General features: G+C 38.6%; 1 protein-coding gene across 21 annotated transcripts in view; it reads right to left on the reverse strand.

Moving 5' to 3' along the window:
* BAZ2B (bromodomain adjacent to zinc finger domain 2B) overlaps positions 1–26,587 on the reverse strand; it is a 214,393-nt gene that overhangs the window by 137,377 nt on the left and 50,429 nt on the right. For 20 of the 21 annotated variants that reach the window (XM_088146609.1, XM_088146600.1, XM_088146596.1 and 17 more), the window contains one exon: positions 20,235–20,277. The gene's annotated coding sequence lies outside the window, so the exon portion shown is untranslated. Of the gene's footprint in view, positions 1–20,234; positions 20,278–21,270; positions 21,414–26,587 lie in introns of those variants that run through there. The other variant, XM_088146593.1, reaches the window with a different exon arrangement.

The following is a 26,587-nucleotide window of genomic DNA, read 5'->3' on the forward strand; positions in this document are numbered from 1 at the left end:
CTGTAACAACCACGAACTAGGAGTTGCAGTCTGTACACGTGTGGAGGAAACCAGATTGGGAAAGGCTGGATGAACAGTTTCTTAATTTACACAGTATTTTGTTTTCAGCTAGACACAGCTTCCAGAGGTAGCTTTAGGATTCCTTTGCTGTCACCTGGTGACTTTTCTCATCTTGCAGTCAATCCATGTGAAAATAGATCCTTAGAGAACTATCATTTTTATTTGGGAACAGTGTAGACAGAGATTGAACAAGCATACATTTTAAAAATATGCACAGGTTCTAGCGAATTATGCATCAAGGAAGACCTCCATCAAATTCTTTGAATGCAACCATGCTTCTCATGCTTGATCTGCATTCCAAAGACAACCAATCTTGTACTCCTTTGGGATCCAAGCATTCCTACTGAAACTATAGGGGATCTTTAATGTCAGCCTTGTTTCTATCTATTTTTATTTCTTCTTTGATTCTAAAGCTTGAAGTTCTATGGCAGCTGATAAGAAGCTTCCAACTATCTGAATGTTAAGCAAAATGCAACACTTTTGACTAACAGCAGCAGCAACTACAAAAGAAATACAATAAATAAATCTGAGTACCCATTTTGAATTGCAAGGCTTAATTCCTCCTCTGCCCACTGAAATCAGTTCATATTCTAAGTGTGAATGTCAAAGAGAGAGCAGACACTGTTAAGCCTGAGAGCAGGCTCACTTTTTGGAGCAAAAACTACAACCTCAAGGGTTTGAGAGAGAACAGATTTTAATGCAACAGCCTTGATGCTGGAAAGGTTGCTTTTCTTAGCGATGAACACTTATTGCTTTCTATACTCCTAACAGTTATCAAAGAGTATGATATTAAAGAGTAGCCAAGGCAAGTTATAGTTGTGAAATCTTCATTTTAATTATTATCTATTACTCTGAAATATCTCCAGTTGAACATCTTGGCCATGGTTTTCAGGGCCATAGGCTGCTCAGATCGGCATCAAGATATTCTTAAAAGTTGAAGGACAGTAGATGTCCCTTGGAATATACAAGAATCATACTACTGATTCTCAATATAAGATTACTAAGAGAAAAGATTCTAAATTAGCTAGTTGGAGAATGATTAAAAATAATTTATCCAATTATTCACAGGTTTCTACTAGAAAACATTTTTAACAAAATCATTAAAGGTAGTCCTCAACTTACAACCACAATAGGGACTGGAAAATTTGTCATTAAGTGGTGCGGTCATTAAGTGAAGCATCATGTGGCTGCACCCGATTTTACAACATTTTTGTGGTGGTCCTTAATTGGATCACCACAGTCATTAAGTGAATCATGTGGTTGTTAAGTGAATCACAAGACTCCTCATTGATTTTGTTTGTTGGAAGCCCCTTGGGAAGTTCACAAATGGTGATCATGTGATTGTGGGATGCTGCAACAGGGTAAGTGCGAGGACCAGTCGTAACTCACTTTTTGCAGCGCCATCGTAACTTCAAATGATCACTAAATGAATGGTCATAAGTTGAGGACTACCTGTAGTTAAAAAAGGACAACTATTTATACAAGCCCAAAATGAATGCTAGGAAGTGAGATCAGTATGATTGTTAAGCAATACTGAAACCACTTGCCTGAAAGGCAATGGAAAATGGTGATTCTTAAAGGCATAATTTTTTTTTAAACAAACAGCCTCAGCTGAAAATTGGGTTAATGCTTCTACCTTGAAGGGGGCAGGGAATAACTATAGACTGCCCACTCCTGTGAGGCACAGTTGGCACTTACTTTATTCTCTTTCTACCAGCAGCAAAAATATGGTTACTCTTCAAGGTCTTTTAATATATAAGTATGCTAATATTTTAACTTTTATACTTCAATGGAACTTTTAAATTAATTTAATTTTAGCTATTCTGTTTTTATTTTTTGTATGTTGCATATTTTAGCTGCAAAATATAACCTTTTAAAATATATTTTTTTTAAAGTTCATCCATATGTCACCATATTATTGCCCTCAGAGCAATATTCCCCAAAAGCAGAGGTCCCATTAAGTGCAAGTTGCTTACTCTGAACTAGGTATTCTGTGAGCTACTATTTAATCATGTTTCTCTGAGCTACTATTTAATCATGTTTCTCTGAAAAGTGGTTCAGTGTTTAGAAAATGTGCCTTAGGAAAAAAAAATGGATAAAACCAAATCAAAACCTTTTATAAAGAAATAGAAGTCACAATGTATCATTACAGGTAGTCCTCAGATTAGAATGGTCATTGGGACCGGGATTGCCATCACTAAATGATATGGTTGTAAAGTGTGACATCACATGACTGCCTCACTTAGCAAGAGCAGTCCAGACAGTCCTGGTTCCATCATAACCCCAAGATCATTAAGCAAGAAGAGGCTAGAGTCCCAGGTGGGAACTTTGCTGGTGGGAAGCCAGCAGGGAAGGTTGCAAATGGCGATCACATAACTGTGGGATGCTGCAACTGTCATAAGTGCGAGCTGGTTGTCAAGTGCCCGAATTGCGATCACATGCCCACAGAGGCACTGTGATGGCCAGAACTTCGAGGACCAGTTGTAAGTACCACTCGTTCAGCACCACTGCAACTTCGAACAGTCACTAAACGTGTGGTCGATAAGCGGGGACTACCTGTACTCACAGTTGCCGTTCATATTTTCCAGACAAAAGAGACAGAAATGGCATTAGCATGAAATTATTTTAAGTCTTTTCTGAATACAGTTTGCCTCACACAAGCCAGCTGCCCAGTAAAGCAGCAACCTCCAGAGATGTATACTTAGAATTAAACACTGGCAGCATTATTCTCCCATTCTGGGTTCAGAGTCAGATAGGTATCTAAAAGAAATATAAAACCATCTTGTTCTTGAAATCAGCTAACCTCAATCTCATCTCCTCAGAGGTGTCTATGGGAGGCTGAAGGGGGACAACTGATGAAACAAGCAGGATGCAAGTACGAAAGGCCACAGTCTGCATCATGAAATATATTTCATCATTGTTTCATCATTGTGATGTCCACCAGACGCCTATGTTCTGCCATCCACAAAACCTTTTCCTGCCTCTTCTTACAGAAGGACTGTCTGGAAAATCAAACGTAGGGCTCAGTAGGCAGACGTTATTCAGCAGATCAACATAGCTTTCTTCCATTAAGCCACATAGTTACTAATCATTTTAATCAAAATCAATGAAATACGACACATTGACATTTAGCTCTGATCTAGAATAACACAATCCATTATGGTGTAACACAGGCAGTTTATCAAAGGACAGCTAAAAAGTCCTGAAATGTTCACAGGGCTACAATTTCAGCCATCCCTGTCGATCAGATACAAGAGTTTTTTTGTACTTGTGCTTTTAAATACCTTATTTTCTGTTCTCTCTCAAGGGTATTACAAGACAATACTAGCTCTAGGGCCTAGCAGAATCTAATTTATTTTAGGTTTTTGTGTCTCTTAATTTTAATCCTATGGCTATAGCCTTAAAAAATGCTGGGGTCCCCTATCTCCATTCAGGAAACAAGCACACTTAAAATCTGTCATTTTAAGCATGTAGGTAATAAAATAGGCTTATGTTCCTTTTATAATGAAACAGCTCTATTTGTCTTGAATTATGATGACGACTATTTATCTACTTTTAAGGAATAAAAAGCAGAGGACAATTTATTAAAGCAGAAGCATAACTCCTGAACACTGGAAGGTCACAGCCTGTGAGTTGAGCTGCTAGGAAAAACATCTCTGATGCTCCAGAGCTACCATTTTTCTTCCTTGACAGAGACTCCATCTGCCACAGAGCCATTTACAGCCTCAGAGTCAGAATATCAATGATTTTCAACCATTCTGCAAGTCTGCTTTCACCTTGACATCACCTCTATAATACATCTAAAACAGATGATACATCCATATCTCTCTTCCAGACTTCACACCCTAGCTTCATGTGGCTGATAGGAATTCTGTTCTGAGAGTCATTTTATATCCATGCCCAACTGGAAAAATTGGGAGTTTCAAAAACGTTTCCTACTTTTCTGTTCTGCCTGTGTGCCTGAAACAATGAAAGATCCTCATCTTCAAAAGGTGGGGACAGAAAGCACATTTACACAAGAACTATATATGAGGGCATACATCAACTGTATTTATTGAGCTGAATGGTTTGAGAAACAGCAGAGCTAACCCTGATACTGTAGCCTACCACCGGGAACATATTACCTTATAATTACAGCTTTTCACACTAACTAAAATGTGAACCTGGATAAAACAGGCACATGTCTTCTATAACACAGCCCTTGCACTGACTATGTGCATAAATTTACCAAGGATTTCTGTGAGAGCTGATCCGAAAATACACTGGGCTGGCCCTACCATTAGGCAAAGTGAAGCATCTGTTTCAGATAACAGAATCTGGTTGTCATGAGCCAGTCAGTAAGTTGTGAACTGTTTGATTTGTTAGGGGTACACTGACAAAGATGGGGACAGATGCTTGAGGTATTTTCTGCTTTTAATGCAAAAGGAACTTGGATGGCCTTTGCTAATACGGCTCTTGTCTTGGGCATGGGTGGGGTGGGGTGGGGTGGAGGCATTTGCTGTTCTGCCTGAGGCAGAAAAATGTTTTGGAGTAGCTCTGGAGATCTGCCAAAACAGACTCTGCTGTAGCAAAGACAGTAGCAATGCCTGAAGTCTACTAGTCTCATAAAAATCTCCATACACCAAAAATTGTTCAGGAGGAATGCAGCTGAAAAAGACTGTGTTTCTGAAACTGAAATGCAAAAAGGAATCATTATGTTAAAAAGAAAAAGAAAAAAAAGGAGCTTACATTGGAGAAAAAGATGTCTAAAGAGCCTGCCTTAGAGAAACGTATCTAACAAGGTACAACCTCAGGGAAATTTATGTTTTAAAGTTTCTCGGGGACTTCACATTAGCAGCTATGCATATTAGGGGAAATTCATATAAAAGCTCCGGAGATGTGGGACAATTGGATATGAAAAGAGATGTCTGGTGTATTTTTACCCTGAAAAAGAAATCATCTGGAATATTGTCCCACTAATGAGACAGTAAAATGTACCAGTTTTACACTGGTCCATACATTGTTATGTACTGGTGACACGCTACGGTCCGTAATGAGATGACAATGACAAGATGATGACGGGCTCTTTTAAAAATGAATACAGGCATTTCTTGTTGCAATAGACATGTATCTTGCCGCTGCCACAGACAACCTGCAGATTTGGGAGCACATTCCACTGCATAATTAGGCCACCCAGGCTATCTAAGCTGATGCTTTGAGTGGCCCTGGTTCTCGGTGTCAGCTTCTCCCAGGAATACCCTCCCTTATGCATTTTTTTTAATGTGTCTTAAATGTTCCAAGATTTTAAAAGTAACACTACATATGGAATCCATTTGGAGTGTGGTATGCACTGTGTCTATTTTCTATCCGTAGTTTTCAAGATCTCAGCAGAAACTAATAAAGCAGTAATCCCACTCCAACAACTGTGGTTCCAAGAAGATAAAGAAGTTACAGATGTAATGTAGATAAACAGAGGAGTGCAGATCTAGGAGTCCAACATTCAGATGCAAAGTTAAGACTTCATTTCTGACTGTCACAAATGGCGTTCTACAAGTTTCCATCACAAATAGTGTTCCGCAACAATACTTTTTCCTGTATGTTAATTTTCTACTTGCACTTTGGATTTTTATTACTTAGGAATTCATTTAAATGCATAGCTTCCTTATTGATGACCTGAAATCATGAAATTCCAGAAACTTTGTCATATATGAGTTGTCACAATCACACAAGACAGTAAAACTACAAGGGAGATTCATACAGATTCATACAAGGGAGAGTCACAATAAAAAACTGTAAGATGGCATAGTATATACAATACTACTAACAACAGAAGTAATCCTTTAAGAGCATTCAAAACCTATGCTTTGTCTGTATTGGTTCTTCGGGATGGTAAGAACACCCTGAAAATATTGTTGTCCCAATTCCAAAAGGCTACTGAAATATACAAGCGTTGTTTCAGAAAAATCTTCGGGAAATCTATTCTCTTCCTAAACCACCTCTCTCTCCCACAAGACCTGCTGCAATGGGCCCCCAACCCATCAAAATATATTTAAGGATGGATGGGGAAAGTGCTGAAGGAGAAGGAAACTGCCCCCTTCCCATTCTGCTGCTAGGAGCTAACATGGCATATACTTTGACAGCAGGTTCAAGAATAACCTAGAGATCCAAAATATAAAGAAAAATAGTGATGAATTATTTGTCTCCTTTATGAGTAAGTGGGTAGGACTTGTGTTTAATTTCTGTAAAAGTTCCCAAAGGAATAGCCATATTGGCCTTTTGCAACAAAACCAACAAAATTTTCATGCATCCGAAAATGGAGATCAAATCACCCTCAAGTCAGTCTTGACTCCTGATGGCCGCACCTATGCAGGTTCTCGGCAGTGTTATGGTATTCTTGGTTTGCTACTGCCACCTTCTCAAATGTTTTCAGCTGCCCAGAAGTGATCCATAAAAGTTTAATAATGCATTTGTTGGTCTTGGAGATGCCATGAAAATTTTTGTGATTTTAAATTTTGTACAATTGTACAACTTTTGTGCCATCTCTTGTACAAAATGGATATCCACAAGTTCAGTAATGTACCAAACCATTTTCTTCAACAGCTGGGGACTGCAGGCCTGTTTATTTCTTTGAGCAATACCAATAAATTATGCAACTGTGGGCAATGATATTACAATTATCTTTTATTACCTTCTCTGAGAATTACCTTCTCTGCTGTGGCCCCCGCCCTCTGGAACATCTTGCTCCTGGAGGTGAGACAGGCCCCCTCACTCCAGGCCTTTCAGAGGGATTTGAAGACCTGGCTCTGCCATCTGGCCTGGGGTGGGGAGGGAGGATATCAGAAATGGGGTTGGCTGGCCCCTTAGCGGCCTGGTTCGGCCCCCATCGGCCTCTTAGATTTTTTATTTTTTTATTTTTTAATGCTTGGTTTTTTATAACTTTTAATTTGTATTTATGTTTTTAGTGTGTTGTAAGCCGCCCAGAGTCCCCCATTGTGGGGAGATGGGCGGGGACAAGTTTAATTAATTAATTAATTAATTAATATGTGTGTGCGTGTGTGTGCGTGTGTGTTTCACCTTGTAGTATGAATTTATTAAGTAAGTCCCTGTTGTGCAATTAAAACTGGGTGATTGGAGCTACAGTCCATGATGCCCACCATACAGATGAAAGACGATCCACATTTCGGTCCTTGCTATTTGTTAAAATATTCTATAGCCATGGTCAGTTGGATGGCCATATAAAGATGCTTATTTCTAAATCAGCTAGAATCATCCTATTCCTAGAATTCAGATGGTGGTCATTTGAGTGAATTCGAACTATGAAACTTACAAATGCTCAGGTCACTATAATTAATATTTTTCCCCATCTCAGTCTGATTTTGTATTTTGAACTTACCTATCAGGTACACAAACAGAATTTTAAAACATAGATCTGCAGTGGGAGTGGAAGAAAAGAGAAACGTTAAATGTGTGTTTCTAATCTATATGTATACATAAGCAGGGACCCCCATCAGACTGTTAAGTTCAGGGTTTACAATTATCTAGCTGAGGAATCACCAACTTTTTGGCCAATGGCCACAGCTGTACTTGTGAATTCACATTCTAGACCCTGGCTGTGGTCTGCCAGGAGCACTGTGTCATGCCTAGGACAGGGTTCCTGGTGGGCACCAAAGGAGATACCCAGAGGCACATTGTACGATCACATTTAATACAGTTCAATTTATTCCGAGTAGGTAAATATACACTGCTAAGGCATATTACCTTTGTAAATGCAAATTCCCAATTTCATGTTTGTTGGGCTAATGTAAATGGAGGGACAGAGTCTATTATCTTCTCAAGTCTGGTTAAGATTTAAATTATGTCTCTCTTTAGGAATAATTTTCAATGTGTAGTTTATGTATCTCTATTTGCACACAGGAAACTAGAATTTATTTCTTTAAGAATTGAAATGCTGGTTATATGATTAAAAAAAATAAGCAGAAAAGCAATTGCTGCTCCAGCAAATTAACATTTAGAGCAGTCTTCCTTATATTTATAGCCTTATTTAACATATTTATCCCTTAAACAAGTTACAGAAACTTTGTAGTAAACAACAATTCCTTTGGATGATTTTGGCACCTCCTAAGCAATAGCAACTAACAGGAATTCTCAAGGTTTATTCAAACATACTACTGCTATTTGACTAATAAAACCAGCTGCTCCTAGTAATAAAACGACAGCACAGAAAATTCAGTTTACATTCGAATCCTTCCAATTGCCATCTGTACAGTAAAGCTTAATAAACTACTTATTCCTCCTAACAGATGCTAATCATCAGCTGATAATGCACAATCAAAACCTGTTCTTTAATGCTTTTAGGCAATGGACACTAGCAATTCCACCCAAACAAACTTAAACTATCCTATTTGGTTCAAGGAGAGTCACTCCTATGTTTCCATAGATTGGAAAGCTGCCTCCTGCTAACTATTAATACTATTATCTACCATAGGAATAAAAACTTCTGCGGAAATAGAATTTATTTTTTTTCTCAAAACATTTTTGGAAGTTTGTCTACTGCTCAGAAATATAGGTTATTTTACTAAAAGAAGCGCTTACTATTACAATATATATTCATATTAACACATATAGAGTGAAATTTATGTCTCTGAGTTTAATGGGTTTATTTGTTTCTATTCATATGTATCAATGAGATATAATTCCTTCTATTTCTTATGTCCAGATATGGATATATTTGGTGGTTAGGCCAAAACTCAGACATAAGATAGATGTACCTACCATGTCTGGGAAAAACTCAGGTTTACAGAAATGAAGAAATTACAAAAATGATTCTGGGAAGTAAAGATGGGGAATCCAAAGAGAACTAAATTATGACAAAGCATGCTCAGTGGCCATGGAAAGCTTGTAGATACTATGGGGAAGAAACTGGAAAAAAGCGAGACAAAAAATGGTATGGATTATGGCACAAGAGGGCATGGCTAGCTGAAAGCTTGCCAGCAGAACTGCATACCACAACTTTTTTCTGTGTGGCAGGTTTTAATAACAATGAGTCCTCATGAAAAACATTCTATGTACAAGTATCATGAAAAGACTGACATTTCTTGACCCGGTACTGCTTTGTAGTGGGCAACCTAGCATCTGACAGATGTTTGAGATTTCAACTCTTATCATCCCTGTCCCTTGATCAGATTGGCTGATGTTATGGAAGATCTGGAGGGTACCAAGCTGCCTATCCCATAATTTAATTTATGCTTCCTCTCCATTTTCAGTTGGATCATGGCTCTCCAGTTCTTTGTATAAAAGATCCTTGCTAGAATAAAGTTTGCTTCTAGGCTTGGAATTCTTGGAAGAGACAAGGGTTTAATATTGTTATGAATTAACTTTAAAAAAGCAGTTTCATTTTCCATCGCTGTATTTTTTCCTTCAAGTTAATCTGTATTCCTCAATCATAGAACACAAGTTTTACTTAATCTTTACTGCTGATTTGTCAGCAAATGAGTCTCTGAATTACAAACACCAAGTAACTCATATTCATTTGCAGTACTTCAAACTTAATATTTGTCTCTTTATAATCTACATGTATGTTTTGCAAAACTGCTTTCTTTTAAAAAATAATCTTGAGATGTGTAATTACTTCTTGCCTTCCATTTTAAACAGTTTTACTTATTGCAAACACTTAAAGCAGTGCTTAGAGATCTTATTCTTTTAGGTTTCCCGGTTATAATTATTGTTATTATATAGAAGGAAAGGTTTAATTAAATCTGCAGGTGCTGCGAACATACAAAGTAGTGAATTTTTAGTTTTCTTTTTGAACTGACTGTAGAAAAGAAATGATCTTGTTTCCATAATATTTTGGGATATTAAAATAAAATGTATGGTTTCATGCTGGGTCTGAGAATTCACTATACCCAGAATAACAAAAATCATCACCTTTATGCAAGGGAATAAAATTCATAATTTAGATTCTGTATTTACTCTCTCTCTCTCTCTCTCTGTATATACACATGTACATACACACACACACAGAGCCTTACATCATTTAAGACTGCCTTAAATTAATGAAAATCTATGGCAAAAAAGGTTTTTAGCAACCACACTCTCAGTTTCAAAGCATCAAAGGAGAAGTGAGATTTAACTGAGAGAGAGACAGATTTGTATTTGTTTTTTCTGTAATAGATATTCCTCATTTAGTGACAGACTTGTTTAGTAACTGTTCACAGTTACAACGATGATGGAAAAAGTAACTTTAAGACCAGTCCTTGCATTTATGATCTTTGCAGGTCTGTAAAGCAAAGGAAAGCTGAAATAAGATCATCAGCATAGTCGCAATTTCACTTAGCAACTGCTTTACATAATGACCAAGTCGCCGATCCCAACTGTGGTCACTAAATGAGGACTACTGTATGTATTTTTAAAATAAAAAGTCTTACTTGTGTAGATCAGGAGTTTGCACAGTACATAATGATGAGGACACTTCTATATGTTTCTAACACACAATTTCTTTTTATTGTCAGAGAAAACTCTAAACAGAGTATCAACTCACTAATATTTCAAAGAAACAGATTTGTGTCTCATACTATGCAAGAACCAGATCAGTGGGAGTGAGGTGAGAGGACAGTGGAGCAGAGCAGAGGCCAAATCAGCCCTCTGTGCCCTCTGAACTGGTAACAGAAGAAAAGAGTTAACGTGGATAACAAAGGATTTTTTCCATAGATCTAGTAATTAACATATTGATTGAAAACCCTATTCAGACAACTTTCCCACCACATGATCAAGTTCACTTGATGGAAGCAAGAAATGAGTCTGTTGGCCCCATTCTTTTCCATGTATCTTTATCATGTAGTCCTATATAATCACGATTATTTCATGAAAATGCTCAACATGTCTCCTTGGTCCTCCCGTGCAGTCAAATTTAGTTCTGAAAGTGCTGAATCACACTATGGCCAGTCTGCACTGCTGTAGGGTCAAAGCAGAGGGTAAACCAGAGGCCAGTGCTAATGTAGGTTTATCTAATCTTCTTTCTAGGGCTACGCAATGCTTCTGATTTGATTCCAAAAAGGCGCCTTGGAGTATGCAGTGGAGCAAACATAGCACCTGTCTGCAACTCTTTAAAGCAGTTCTGTCCTTTCCTGAGATAATGTGGCAGCTGCTGAAGGCATCCTCACAGTCCCAGGAAATGACACATTTGCTTGTAAGAGTCACAAACAATTGCTATGTTCATCTGCTTGTGTAGTCCAAAGCACCTTTTCTTATTTCCAAGTGCTGCACAGCTGTGTTTTGTTCATATCAAAATTCATAATTCATTCATAATTCATATCAAAATACACAGACGCAGACCTAAAAGGCATTCGTTGTGTGTCAACCGAACTAGAGAACTTTGGTAACCAATTCCTAATACTATTCATATGACAGTGCAGTTCAGGCCTGTCCAACTTGTGATCCACCAAACCAAATGCATCCAAACTATCATCACATATCACTTTCTGCCAAGCTAATAGGCTTATCAATAGCCTGAAAAGCTATTACAGTGGCACCTCGGTTCACGAACTTAATTCATTCCACGATTCTGGTCGCGAACCAAATTGGTTGTGAACTGAATCAAATTTCCCCATAAGGTTCAATGTAAATAAGGTTAATCCGTTCTACCCCTACGAACGTGGTCGCCAACCAATTTTGGTCGCCAACCTAATCAAATTTTCCCATAAGGTTCAATGTAAATAAGGTTAATCCGTTCTGAACCGTATGTATTTTTTTTTTAACCACAAAAATATGAAACAAAGTACAGTACGGTACAGTATGAAGAGAGAGAACACTAACCTTGCTTGAGGCGACACCAAAAAGCTTCACAGCAAGTGTCTGTCTGTGACTGCGATCTCACCTAGGGGAAGCCACGACCACGTGTCAGAGCAGGGAAGATGGCCGCAGGCGTGTTCATCACCCAATGCAGAGTTCGCGAACGGAAGCAAAATTTTGCGAACGCTGCTGTTCGCGAACCGAATTGTTTGTGAACAGAAGCGTTTGTGAACCAAGGTATTACTGTGTATATCCCTGCTTGCACATACAATTGCATTTATTGTTACATTTATATTCCGACTTTCTTTCAGAAACTCAACTACACATTTGGGAATCTCCCCTAATTTCATCTGCACAAGAACTTTATGAAGACACTCAATAAATTCCTTGGTAGAATGGGCTCTGAACCAAGCTTTCTTTATTCCCAGTCCAACATTTTAACCAGCATATCACACTAGCTCTCACTCCAACTTGGTGGGTCGTACAGGCATACAGGATAATGCAGCTTTGTAGCCTCCCTGCCCCTTGCTTCTTTGAAAAATATATTCTGAACTGTTGCTGCAATCAAGAAGCTAGTACCAACTATTGTGAGCAATTCTTAGAGACAGTCCAGATTTATTTGCCAAAGAAAAAAAAACTTTGTACTTGATCATTTCTCCAAGAAAATCTAAATTATTGACATTAATTATGTCAAAATTATTTAATTCAACAAGTAACAGATATTGGGTTGGATTCAGAATTGTTAAGAGCAGAACTCTACTATAAGGATGTTTCTATTGGAACAGGAAAATGTAACTTTTTCAGACTGAAGGCCACATTTAGCCTTCAAAAAAGAACCAAAAATGAATTTAAGTTAATTTAAATTTAATTAAAATTAATTCAAATACAGTTAATATGATCACTGCCCATGTAATTAACAAATTTCTCCTTCCAGCATATTAAAAATTACAATTTAGAGGCAACTTTTCAATCAGTTCTGGGGTCACACTCAAACCTTGGGGTGCTCTGAGGAAGGGAAAGATGATGATGATTTATTAAACTTGTATGCTACCCGATTCTCAACAACTCTGGGCAGCTCACAACAATCAAACAAAAAAAAAATTACAATAACATCAATAAAACATGAAAGATAAAGATAAAAGATGATGTGATGAAGTGAGGGGTCTCATTCTCTCTCGCCAAAGGCCTGGGTGAAGAGCCAGGTCTTCAGGGCTCTTCTAACAATAGCAGAGTGGGGGGCTATCTGGATCTCGGGGGGAACCTTGTTCCAGAGGGCAGGCACTGCTGCAGAGAATGTGCACTTCCAGGGTCCCGATAGATGACATTAATTGGAAGAACCCAGAGTGCACCAACCCTGCAGGATCAAATCAGCCAGGCAGATGTTAGGAGACACAGGCAGTCCCTAAAGTAACCAGGTCCTATACCATGTAGGGCTTATAGGTAACAACCAGCACCTTGATTGCACTTGCCAGCAAACTGGCAACCAGTGTTGCTCATAAAGCAGAGGTGTTATACAGACATACCAAGGCATGTCCATTACTGCTCACGCTACTGCATGTTTGCACATTTCTCCTTCCACATGCAACCATCTTTAATCCAAAAATTTGCTTTGGCAGGTTAAGACCTTGCTGGATAAGTGGGAATGATTCCACAAGGCTTTCAGAGAGAATTGGTGAAGATGACTTGAGTTCCCTGTCTCCCTATCACCTGCACCTAAGCACAATGGAAAAATGATGAACATGCCCATAGTGAAGTCACAATGTACATTTTGACCTTTGTCCCCCTTATGCTTCCTGCCATTCCTCCAAAGAGAGCCTCTGCAAGACAAAAGTCTCTTTGGAGCTCTTCCCTACATTAAGGCTACCAGATTTGGGATGCAACTATCTGGATGACCATAAGATGATAGTAAAGAGACACAGAAAAGTCTAATTCTGGATTTTTTGCAGCTCAGGTCTGCTAGCAATATCGTACACGGAAAGACATGTCTGGATCTCTAATTGTGTCTAGTTCCAATCCTCCTGTCCTGTTCAAGTAAATTTCACAATGTCCAGCATCTTAGGCAATACTGCAGGAATTCTACAAAATCAGGTCTGTTCCTCATATGGTGCAGATGCATTCTTACAGCCCTATTGGTCAGTGGGCTGGTTTCTGCCCTTTGGTTGCTTCAAATGCATATGAGCAGCAGAGGAATATTTGGGTCTTTTTTTGGTAATCGCTTCACAGGGACCTGCTAAGGTACATATTTAATACAAAATTGTTCCTTTGGCCACTAATTCACTTGCTTCCCCCTGTCTTATAGATCTGCCACGTCTTACAAATCTGGTCATTTTCCGATGCTACCCTTTCCCCCATTCTAAAAAATGTGTAAGATGCCATGGAGAGGCTTTAAATAGTTTTGTACTCAACTGTGGATCCTGACTGTCTGATAAGCAGAAAGCATCCCCAACTTGGGGGCCTTTTAAAACTAACCTTTAAAAGGATTCCTTTTAGTCAGCATTTCTAAAACGATTGTTTTAGCATTTTTCCCCCCTCTCTGCTACCAGATCTGATTTTAACTTTACTGATTGTAAAGCACCCGTGGGACGCAAGCATGAAGGTCGCTACTGAAATACAAGATTGCAGACTATCGTAAAATATTCAGCTTGCACTGAAGAAGGAAAGATAAGTGTTCTCCTGCCTGGGATTCCCTGACACAGTTAAAATACAGCAGCATCAAACAAAGCCTCACCTTTATCTTTGAGTACCAAAGGCAGAAAACAAATTCATTTTCAATTAGAACAGCTATAAATTCAATTCAAACTCCACTGGTGGTCATCGACCACTTTTAACAATCCAAAGTGATGAAAAGTCTCAGATCTCACCGAAAGAGCTAGCTAAGCATCCAAGACCCAGACACCCATAAAAAGACAGGCTTTCTATTTTAAAATTGTCCTGTTTTCCGAGTGCACAATCAGCTTCAACTTGAGCAGCTAAGTCATAAAGAGGCTTTGCTCATATACGTCTCAAAAACAGCTGGCCTCTTGAACAAGTCATTTTTGAAACCAGGAGAGATATTCAGATAATTTGCTGCATGACATGAGAGTCTATATTCATTGGATTAGAAACTCTTCTGAATAGTCCTGACTCCTTTTCGTTAAGATCACCTAGAGTGCAGGTATCAGCAAGCGGCCAGGTTCAGACAGGACTGTTGTCTAAATTGGGCAACATCTGATTGGACAATAATTTCTTATGATAGCCTTTCAAAATCATAAATATTAGAGTAATGAATAAAGACATACCAACTCATTTTTCTGCCAATAAAACAGAGGTTCTCAAATTTTGCAGCACTATGAATCACTACAGTTACAATTCACATTGATTTTCTCATCACCTTGATAATACATATTCAGGAATCTGATCTAAATAATACAATGTAACTAAAGTTAGATTGAAACCTTTGATAAATTCAGTGGTTTGGGAAGGTAAGACTGGTAGGAAAAAAATCCTTTCAAGCTGGATGGCATCTCTTAATAATAAAAGGCTACAAAATGTGATCCAGGTTGCTTTACTCAGAGGAGTGAAGAGAGAAGGGGCAATAGCCTGATATCCTTATTAAGAGTGGATGGTAAAAGTATGAGAGCTTAGAATTTTCTTCCTTATTTACTATTCCCTTCCCTCTATTTTTAATATTGCTGATATGATATACAATTAGATAATTAAAATATTTTAAAGCCTATACTAATGAAGAGCTTCAACTGCAATCTTAAACTCACTGTCCATAATTCTGCTTAGAACTGGGTTGAAGTACTACAATGTCAGGCTCAAAGTCCTACTGAGCTGAATAGGCTTACCTACATTCTTTTTTAAAAAAATAGAAATTTCCATCCATAACCAAATCTACCCATCCATCTACAATCATGCATATCACATTCCATTAAAAGGGAATCAACAGAAGATACATTCTTCATTAGATGCTTAAAGCCTAGTATCTTAGTTAGAACTAAGATATAAACTCACATTTTTCTCACTCTGTCTGGACAAGCTGGCTCTCCAGAAAGCTCAGAGCACAATCTTCTCAAGGGTCTGGCTTTGACTGTATAAACAAAACCTGATCTCTTTTTTTTTTTCACTCCACCTGGATAAGCCAGCTTGTCTAGACAGAGTAGGAAAAAACTGATTTTGGGGCTTGGCTGTAATGTATGTGGCAATTTAGCAACCTGTTCTCACAAACCAGACTGAATTGGCTAGATTCTTTTCCTAGCGAATTGGAAAATCTGGATCTTCAAATTTAAAAAGCTGACCTCCAGCATAGGAATGGTAAGGCAGAAGTTCCACACGCAGTTGCAAAATAGTATCAAAGGCTTATTAAGGAAGTCTAGTCTTTTCTTATTTAAGTTGTAGGGGTTTGGCTGTTGTTGTTTTAATCTATGGAATAAAAGAGCATTAGGGCAGAAGAATGTGACAAATCCAGATACAAGATGTTCTAGGCACATCAGATTAGGTGCAGCTTCTCTCCACCTGGAGTACAATGGCAGTGGGGAATTTGGCACCCAGATCCGATGGCTGTGCATTAGCAATGAGAAGAGTGAGGCCATCTTTCCTAGGCTTGTGTCCCTCCAGTGATGCAGTTCAAGGAGAGGCTGAAATCTTTAATCTCAGGTAAGCATATATTCTAGAGCCAGTTTGGTGTAGTGGTGAAGGCACCAGCTAGAAACTGGGAGATGGTGAATTCTAGTCCCGTCTTAGGCATGAAACCAGCTGGGTGACCCTGGGCCAGTCCCTCTCTCTCAGCCTAGGAAGGAGCAGGCAAGGGCAAACCACCTCCGAAATCTTGCCAAGAAAACTGCAGGGACTTGTCCAGGCAGTTGCCAGGAGTCAACACTGACTCGAAGTTGTCCCCCTCCAAAAGCACATATTCTAGACACTAAAGGGTATTTAATTTTAAGTAAGATCAGTTATAACAAATCAGTTATAACTTACTTAAGTAAGATCAGTTATAACAGATCATAATTTATGGCTTGAATTTGGCTTCTCTCCTATAATCACAATTAAGATTAACCTCACTATGTCCAGGTTTATACAACACAAGATATATTTTTACTCAAAAATGGAACTGTAAAATCTGTGATAAAGACAAGGGTCTGAGAAGAAAGTGAAAAGGTAAATAGGTTCAGGAAGATGATAAAAGGTCCAAGCGTAGTTAATGAGTAGATTTTAAAAGCTGTAACGGCCAAAAAGATTCTCACATAGCTTTCCTGAGCTTGGTAATCCCAAATTATTTGGGATTAAACCCCCCAGGATTCCCAGCACCCTAAAATTTCTGCAATCCCAAAACAGCTGGAAGATTACAAGCTACTTAAATGTTAACTGGATTTTTTTTCTTTTCTTTTCCATTAGTGTGGCCAAAAAATCCTGCCACAAGAAATGTAAGGTTACAATAAAACAAGCAAAAACAAAAAAGAAAGAAAAGTTTCTGAGGAGCTTATTGTTATAAAAGTTAAAACAGACACTTGCTATTTCTTTAACTTAGAAGCAGAAAAAAACAACCAGACAAGCAGATGAAGACCTTTCTCACAATAAAAGAAACTGAGCTGTGGCACGTTCCTCAAAGTTTTGTGCTGGAATCAATGCTATTTAATATTTATAAATATCCTGCAGAGTGGGAGAGCAGTTAAGTATCCCAAACTGTAGATTTTTCCAAATGCAATCATAAAGACTGCCAAGAGTCCCTAAAAATCTTAATCAGCTGGGCAAATGCTTGATAAAATAACAAATGAGTTTGAATTGCAGGAAGGGATACACATTTGGGCATCATGTGATGTTCTATGAACCAGGACATGGGAGAACAGGACTTCAAAGCCCTAAATGGCTTGGCCCCAGGACACCAGAGGAATCCTTCAAGAGTTTCTCTGCCCAGTAAGATCATTTGGAGAGGTCCTTGTCCAGGGACAGCCAACTGACTGGCTCCATGGAGTTGAGCTTTCTCTGTGACTGAAATTCACTTCCCAGTACAGTATCTAGACTCCCTCATGTGTTGGCCACTGAGAAGTCTTTAAAAACATCTGTGTCAATTGGCCTCCATCTTTAATTACTTACTTTAAGAATTTTTGAAACTTGTCAAAATACTGTGTCAATCTATTTTTAATGTAAGAATTTATCATTTGTGTATGTTTATATCTGACGTTTTGGGCATTCTGTATATTGCCTAGGGACTCCTATGATGCGTAGTCTAAAAACAATCACATCAAATCAATAAATACATACTATCAAGGCCTAGGCATTACCAATGCTGAGAGCGGACTATTGTTTTTCTAATTATTTCTGCACTTAGGTTTATAACATCTCATTCTAAACACAGCATTCAATGGGATCCAACCACGGGCACTAGAGGGAACCAACCAGCCATATATTATGCATGAATATATCATTTATGGTTCAGCAAAGGCTTCCCCGAGTGCAAACTTAGAAGAGTAGCTTTACATGGAGACCTCACTCACTGATATTTTGATATAAATTATATATCAAAACCTTCTAAGGCATATGGACTTCTCATCATGTCTATATAACCCACAGGCATTATTAGGAAATAAGTCTCACTCATTTATCTGAGACTATCTTCCACACAGTGCAATTACAATTATAAAATCCAACCCCTGATTTTGTTTTTTAAACATGACAGAATCAGGCGAGCTCTAAATTTCTTATTCTCACCATTTGCTTCAGTATGACTTCCGAATGAGAATGAAAAAGTGCTTTGCTAATTTGTACCAATGGCTGGAAATGGCGTGTTCTGTGCAGCAAATGAGCCATAATAATGATAATATCAAACAGCATCCAGGGTATAATTTCACTTAGAAATGAGGCCACCGTTTTCCTGTGTGACAATAGTAAACAGAAAACAATGGGCTAAGGACTGCAATTTCAATATTGTGGCTGCTGCGGTCCTACCTGGCTGGCCCATGACATTCTGCTGTCTGCAGTAAATGGCAAAATGGTTCCATATAAAGAAGTTGAACAACCCGGTGGAGGGATCTTACTTCAGCCCTGGAAACAGAACAGGGCCCTCCGCTATGTCTAAGGGAAGCAGGGTAGCTGAAGATGTGCAGAGCGAGGTGTGTGCACTCACGGTCCCCAGCTACCCTCTCGGCAACTGCTGTTGAGGCAGCTGCCTCATTGTAGCTAATGAAAGGGCTGGCCCTGGTGCAGGAAAGGATGACCCAACAGGAACAAGGGCTGGGAAAGGCAGAATCCACCTTTCAGGACTAAACACATACACCACACACACAGTGCCAAAAGTTGGAGTTCCTGGCCCATTTTAGCCTCACTTTCCATATTCTGCATCTATAATTAAATCTCTGTAAGCGTTCGTTTTCTTGTAAATAGCTGTTATTTTCCTCCCCTTCTCCTGCCTTTTCACCTCTCATTACTACCTTTCTAATCTAAGTTCTCCTCTGTTGAAACCACTTTTCCTTTTTGGAAACCCCTGCCTTTAGGGGCTTCTTCACACCTAATGAGACCAGGAAGGTCAAACTGTTACTTATGTGTCCAGCTAACACATATAGAAGGGGGAGCAGATAGCATTCCTCTACTTACTTGTAACTATGCACTCAGCATAACTTGAGAACGTGCCCAGTTTGGGAAAATGTCCTTAATCACACAGGCACAATATATGTACCTACTATCCATACATGTAGAAAGTGGCCGCAGGGCCAAGGAGCATGAACAAGTGCTCGTCTGATTTCCTCTCAAGAGATGTTGACTAGCACAATCACATAACATGATACAATTTGCAACAGAAACTCAGAATGGCATTTACTTCTCATTGATATTGTGTCAGCCTTGCAAGGTAGTCCAGCCAAGAAGCACACCCAGAAGTACTAGCTCTGCTTTATTGTAAGGTTACATTAACAGAATCTTGCAAGTCTGAAAGTACATCTCTTTCCCCCTCACCTTTACAGTCAAAGAAACTAGGGAGAGTCCCTTCTGAGACGTTAGTCATATCTCCATCTGTTCTGCAGGCTCAGATTTCATTTATCAGACAGTTGTATAGTCTGCAGATCTCCCTCCTGTCTCCCAAGATTATTCCCACATACCATAACACGTTAAATGTACTCAAGTGAAGTAAGTCCTCTGAGTAACAGCATCACTGTACTGGAACTACACAATGGTATATAGTAGGCTAACTCTGTCCAACCTAGTGCTCTTCAGATATGATGTATATAATGAGAGATACTATATACAGGAGAGAGAGAAAGAGATGGGCATGTTCCAATCCAATTATAACAAATTAGCCATGCATACAAAGCTACACAGTTTTTCATGCGTTTAACTTTCCGTGGGCTGTGCACAATATTCTTATTTTCTCCAACACCAATCACACTCCTTAAAAATTTATCTTAATGTCAGACACTGAGGAACTAACTACTTACTGTGATCAATGTGGTCAGTTCTGCGGCATCACTGTTTTGCAAGCTGAAACACAAAAGAAAGGCAACATTCAGTTGAATTATTCACAGATGCTAAACAACATCCTGTAAGGAAATGCATCAGATGTAATATTCAGGAATTTCCATAAACAATCAAGAATTATCAGCAGACAATAAATATGCACAATGAAAACACCTGATCATGGACACCATTTAAATAAAACATGCAATGTGCAGTCTGATTCCACAGGAGACTGGAGAAAATGATTCCTTTCACTGCCTGAAAACCCACAGGCTTGCAGGACACTGGTACACCAGCCATGCTAAGGGTCAATCTGTAGGAAGAACTGATGCTCCAGTAGAAGCCCACCATTCTAAGGCCAGCATGGGTGCTGGCATTGCTGGGCAAGTGCTAAAGCCCTTATTTGAGGAGGGTTGCTGCTGCCGCCAAACCCTTGAGAGCCATTTCCTTCTGGTGCTGCTACTGCTCTTCCTTCCTGATACAATCAGGAACAAGGGGAAGGAAGAACAGCTTGTACTTTCCTGTCTCCCCCCGCCCCCCCACAAGTACTCAACTCTAGGTCTCAAAGGGTAAAACAAAGCCAGTGGACAGTGGTGACAGCAGATAGGAGGTAGTAGCTCCACTCATCAACATAGTTGACATTGATACTGAAGTCCAAATCCCACAGTGGAGAGAAGAAACAGAGCTTCTCCATCCACAAACAGTATTTCATTGAGACACACAGAAGAAAGGGGGGAAATAATGTAACCCACTTCTGCCAACCTTCTAGCACACTCTTTCACTCCTAAGGTTAGAAAATAAAAATGAAATCCTAAAAGAGTATATAGGAAGATTGAGTAAAGAGGCATGGTAGAGTTGCTCAATGATTGAGCCTGCTCTTTATTTATATTTAACAGCAAAATATCTGTAGAAATTGGTGGCTAATACAATTTTGGTATGGAAATAAAAATTATAACAAGGTAATGTCTACAGACCAGGCAAGCTCTGGATTGAACTGAAATTGAAAATTGAACCTACCTAATATGACAATCCAAAATCAGAGGCTTTTATCCCAACATTTATGTAGATTCTTATTAGCTTAATTGCTCTCAGTTTCAGATAGAAAAGAATTAACAATTACTTATTAGCTCCTATTATTTCTTGTATCATCTTTCTGGAGTTTAGTGGAAGTACTAGAAGAGAAGGTAAAGAGAAAATGATGTTTATTCAACTACTTAAACAAACAATAGGCTTGGTCTCTACAAAACCTCAAGTTCCAAATAAGCACAGATCTACAGTACATTTAGGATTTCAACTTGTGAGGATATTCTATTCTAGGTACCATAAGGACAACTCAAACATCTATCTCCTAAAGGTCGTCTTTGAAGTTACTCAATAAAGCAACTGAACAAAACTAATGACATATCATACAATGTAGCTAGTACGGAACAAAATATGTTAATGAAGAATATTTTAATAAGGCCTACCAGGAAATAGAAAAAGAACTTTAAAAGCCACCTGCTCTAACTGAAAACTTCCCACCAAAATTGAAAGATGCTTCATCTATGAGCCTTACAAGGCAACGTCATTTGACAAGTGTCAGTGAAAAAATTCTTACTTTAAAGTCTCAGGGGGTTATGTTTTATTACACACACGCCAATTCTGTACGGTGTCAACACAGTAACACATGATAAAATACTTTGCATTTTCCACTGCACAATTTAGTCCATGAACAATGGTCTGGAAGTTCAGGGAAGTTTTATGTTAAAAAACTATATTAAGAGAAAATATTGCAAATACATCCTAAATGCAGATAAATCCATTATCTACCATGCTGTGCCCTATCCAGCATTCCTATATTATAGTATATTCCTATTGTAGCATGCCAATGTACTAATCTCAAAGTAAATCATTGCCTGTTATGAAATGTGTTTAAAAGATTGTGGCTTAGCACCTTGGTTAAAAATCCTATGTCCTTCCAGATTAAACTTTTATTACATAACTGTCCTATTCATTTCTAGAATTTTATAAGTGGGGTTAATGATAGCATCTTTCTTTTGTAGCCTTCCCCCCCCCCTTTTTTTAAAAAAAACAACCATCCCCACCTTTTCTTATCCAATGGAAAGACAGAAGAGTTAGCATTAGAAATCTTCTGGAAGCAACCTTGCAGTCATAGACCCAACATTAAACTACAATCTGTTAACCATAAATGCACTTTAAGCCAAGTTCATTGCCATAACTGTCAGAGTTAGACTCTTGGACTTAGACCAAGAAGTCCTAGGTTTGATCTCAGCTCAGCATTTTAAACTTCCTAGGTGGTATTTGCATTTCCCCTTTAACAAATAATATTTGGCTTTTCCAATTCAAAAAGAACTTTTCCAGGTACCAGAATTATATAATAAGCATCAGTAGAGCATCCTTTGTTATGCAGCCTGAGTTGTATCCTCCCTCCACCTGTGAGTTCCAAAAATAAACAAAAGGAAAGGAACCCTCAATATTGCTTCGGTTGACAATTGTATCAATCATGCAAGTTAAGGTTTCTCAACCTAACTTATCTCACAGAACTCTTGTAAAGGTTAAAAGCTGGAGGGAATGAATTTCAAAATAAAATAAATGCAATGATAATGGATCGGAAAATCCTACAGAAGTAACTGATGAGCTGCATAGGGAAAGTATATTTAAGCACAGAAATAACTCAAATGTCTCTGGTGACATACTACAACTGGCAAAAGGATGATCATGTTATGGATGTTGACTTCACCCTTGTTATTTTAGAAAGACAAGAAAACAGCAATAATGTCTGGCTGCTAACATGAAGGCAGCATTGCCTTTGGCTTGGATGTTCATGCAGGATAGAACAGTCACGATGACAAGTTCTCCTTCACACTGTATTTTTTTCTAATTGTGTTCAATGGTTGATTCTGGTGCTGTGTGGCATCGCAGAGATGACCATGTGAGGTTGTAAATTCTGTTTCTGCCTGTGTCCTGAAATGTATTCTTCTTTTATATCACTTTGTGCATGGCTTGTGATGTGATCTTTGGGTGATGCTAGGTCTACCACGCACATCCAGTTTGGAAGGTCTTTATTTAACTGCATTGTACTCCTTTTCCATACCAATCGTGTGGATGCGTGTGCGTGTACATATGCAGGACTGGTGGGTGGACCTACCCCAAGGGACTGCTTCATTCATTTTGGATGATGCCAGCTCCTGCTGAAAGCCAGTTATTTATTTTTGTCTAGCAGAGGCCAGCAGTCTCAATTAACCTGTTTTATATTACTGGTATTGTTCTTCCTTTTTGATAGGCTAGAACGGTTTTTTTTGTTCACATCTTGGTTTGCTGCTCAAGAGCTGCTTGCTATACACTGTTAATCATACTCAAGGGCATCTTACAAATAATCCTGTACCTCAAAGACAACATGTCCATATTTCATATTTTTAAGAAACTGCTCAGCTATGTTTAGAAATTTATCATTTCCTTACACTTTACCATTGTTTCCAAAGCATACTGCACATTGCAAGGTCACGAGTTAAAAATGATTGACAATTGACTATTAACAAGCATTTTCCAAGGCAGAAGTTAAATATATTCCAGCCTCTCACTATAATTAGTAAAAATTGTCATGCTCTCATTATATTCTTAAAATAACTCTCTTCAAGAGAAATGAGCACACTGGATAGATTCTGGTTAAAATTTCAAATTATAAAGATTAAAGCTGCCTGATAGATTTGCATTATGCTCTCCGTTATGTACGAGAAATTAGAACTTCTCATATAATTTAGCTCACTGTACCTTTCAGGCTGTCTATTATTAATTCTTGAAATATATATATTTCATATATACATACTGCCTTATGATGTCCCTTGGCACAAAATATTACTTTCAGGGAAGCACTATGTTCAATGAATGTTAACATCAGTTTTATCCATGTTGGCTTTTTAGCTGCTGAAAAGTGAGGCAAGATTTGCTAGACTTCACTTGAGGTCATTATGTCATCTGGGGACTATTTTTACATTTACAAAAAAAATGTAATCTGCATCTGGTCCAAACCTAACGGATATATAAGAAACATTTTTTTAAAAAAATTGCAGATGCCAGAAGTAAGAATCAAGTCATCTACAAGGATATAATGATGCAACCTTAGAAAAAAAAAGTTTGGATAGGGTTTATTTGGGAAAAAATGAAACAAAACACTAAGAAGACTAAATATCACTGTGAAATGAAGAGAAAGTAGACTCTAAATCTCTCGGTTTTGTTCTCTGCCAAAATACTTGGCATGTTTTCCTTTGCCGGTGCAATTGGCAGCCATTCCTGGGCTAAAGCCGACTTGTCCCAAAGTGGGACGCTGCCAGCTTTCTTGGAAAGTTACTTTGATGCCTTTATAAATCTCCATGTGCAAAAGTTCTCTCAATATTAGGCCTATTATCTCTGGTTATGCTCCCTTACACTTTGCTCAACAATTCTACTCCACCCTTCCATTTAACTCTTAGAGAAGAGCCCTTTAATGCTCTCAATGCCTTTGAAAACATCGGCCGCGTGCTCCAAAAGGAGAACATTTATAGAGCAGCAGGTCTGGGCACACAGCTGCAACGAAGGCTGCAGGACATACATGACAGGAAAGCCATCTGTAACCAAGCAAGGGCAGTCTGCTCCGTCAGAAGACATGAGGGGGAAATTATATGCCAGTGCAGCATTTCTGTCATGGATATAGTATACAGGCAGCTGGGTGTAGGCAAAAAACTCAAATCTGTTTTCCCATCCTAGTCAGAAAAGGAGAGTAAGTCAAAAGCAAGAGCAGATTTGCATGTCTCTGTGTGCGTAACAGATGATTCTCGTTTTCTGACACAGGGATTAATAGCTGTGCTAGTAACTGCACAATGGGACGGACTTTTAAGCACAATCAACTATACTCTGCATAAGCTGTAGCGAATGAATGCGGTATTTGAGGTATCTCACTGTTCACATGAATTTGGACAGTCTCAAATGTAATGAACACCCCCAGATTCAAAAACAAGGAGTGGGTATTGTTGATCATTGTTAGCATTCATTGGTACATATCTAAAATGTTTGATTTGATCATGATGGGAAGGATCATTCCCTCTGCATCCCAGATTGCTTCTAGAAGTACTTCTGGAATAGGCACAAGGTTCACTATCTTCTGGCTCATTCTGGAAACATAAAACACATGTCCAAGGAGCTCAGATCCTCCTCTCTACACATCCATCTCTTATCTCTGGAATGCTCACCTTAGTATGTCAAAGATCCTAAATTAAACCCTGTAAAGATTTTGGCCTCCACTGTTTCCACCTTTCTCCTTCCCTTTTGGTGCACTTATTAGATGGCAAAATTGTAACATTCAATATTGAAAATGAAAATTAATTTAATTGAAAAATAACTTCTAAATGGAAAATCCATATATGGATCTGAGCAGGATTTCTCGCCTCTCTTTTTGATGTTCTGAACCACAGATTTCTTGGGCTTCTTCCTCTTGACCAATTCACAGTTCTTTCATATATGGCAGAGAGCCAGTTTGGTGTAGTGGTGAAGGCAGCAGGCTAGAAACCGGGAGACCGTGAGTTCTACTCCTGCCTTAGGCACAAAGCCACCTTGGGCCAGCCCCTCCCTCTCAGCCTTAGAAAGTAGGCAATGGCAAACCACTTCTGAAAAACCTTGCCAAGAAAACTGCAGGGACTAGTCTAAGTGGTCACAAGGAGTCAACACTGACTTGAAGGTGCACACACACATTCATACATCTTATATGTTGCAATTTAATCTTCATTCATTTTCTCTACATGACCAAACCAGACTTGGTTTGTACTTCTTTTGTACTGCTCATACTCACATTCACTCAGCATCCATTCATTCTTGACCCTCTTTTGTCTTGTTTTACCCCATATATTTCTGAAGTCCCGCATTCCCTCTGCATTCAGCTTACATGCATGTTTCTCCTGACATACCCAATTCTCAATTCCATATAATTTTTCTGGACAAAAGGGCATGCTTCCAGATAAAGAACTAGGCCACAGCTACCATCTTCTTTATTTCCTAAGAATGCCTCTAGCATTTTTTTGAAATAAGGGTGATGACATAGGCTGGTGTTTTGCTTTGCAACATGCAAGTTTCTTATGTAATTATTTTGTTAAAAAAAAATTAAAACATCAGATACAGCATGATATCTGGTGGGACCATAGGAAAGTTGATCTGGCAGCCACTTGGGAAGCTTTTGAGCAGAAACTTAGATTATATATTCCTGAATAAATAAAAATATGGTGATATGATCTGGCTGAACAAAAAGTAGCATGTATATCCTTGTGTCGTCAGATCTCATTGGGTCAGTCACTGAGCAGCTTCCTTC

The sequence above is a fragment of the Python bivittatus genome, unplaced genomic scaffold, assembly GCF_059951505.1.
Source record: "Python bivittatus isolate LINGU-HERP-01145 unplaced genomic scaffold, Pbiv_v1 ctg000480_np1212, whole genome shotgun sequence".
Taxonomy (NCBI): domain Eukaryota; kingdom Metazoa; phylum Chordata; class Lepidosauria; order Squamata; family Pythonidae; genus Python; species Python bivittatus.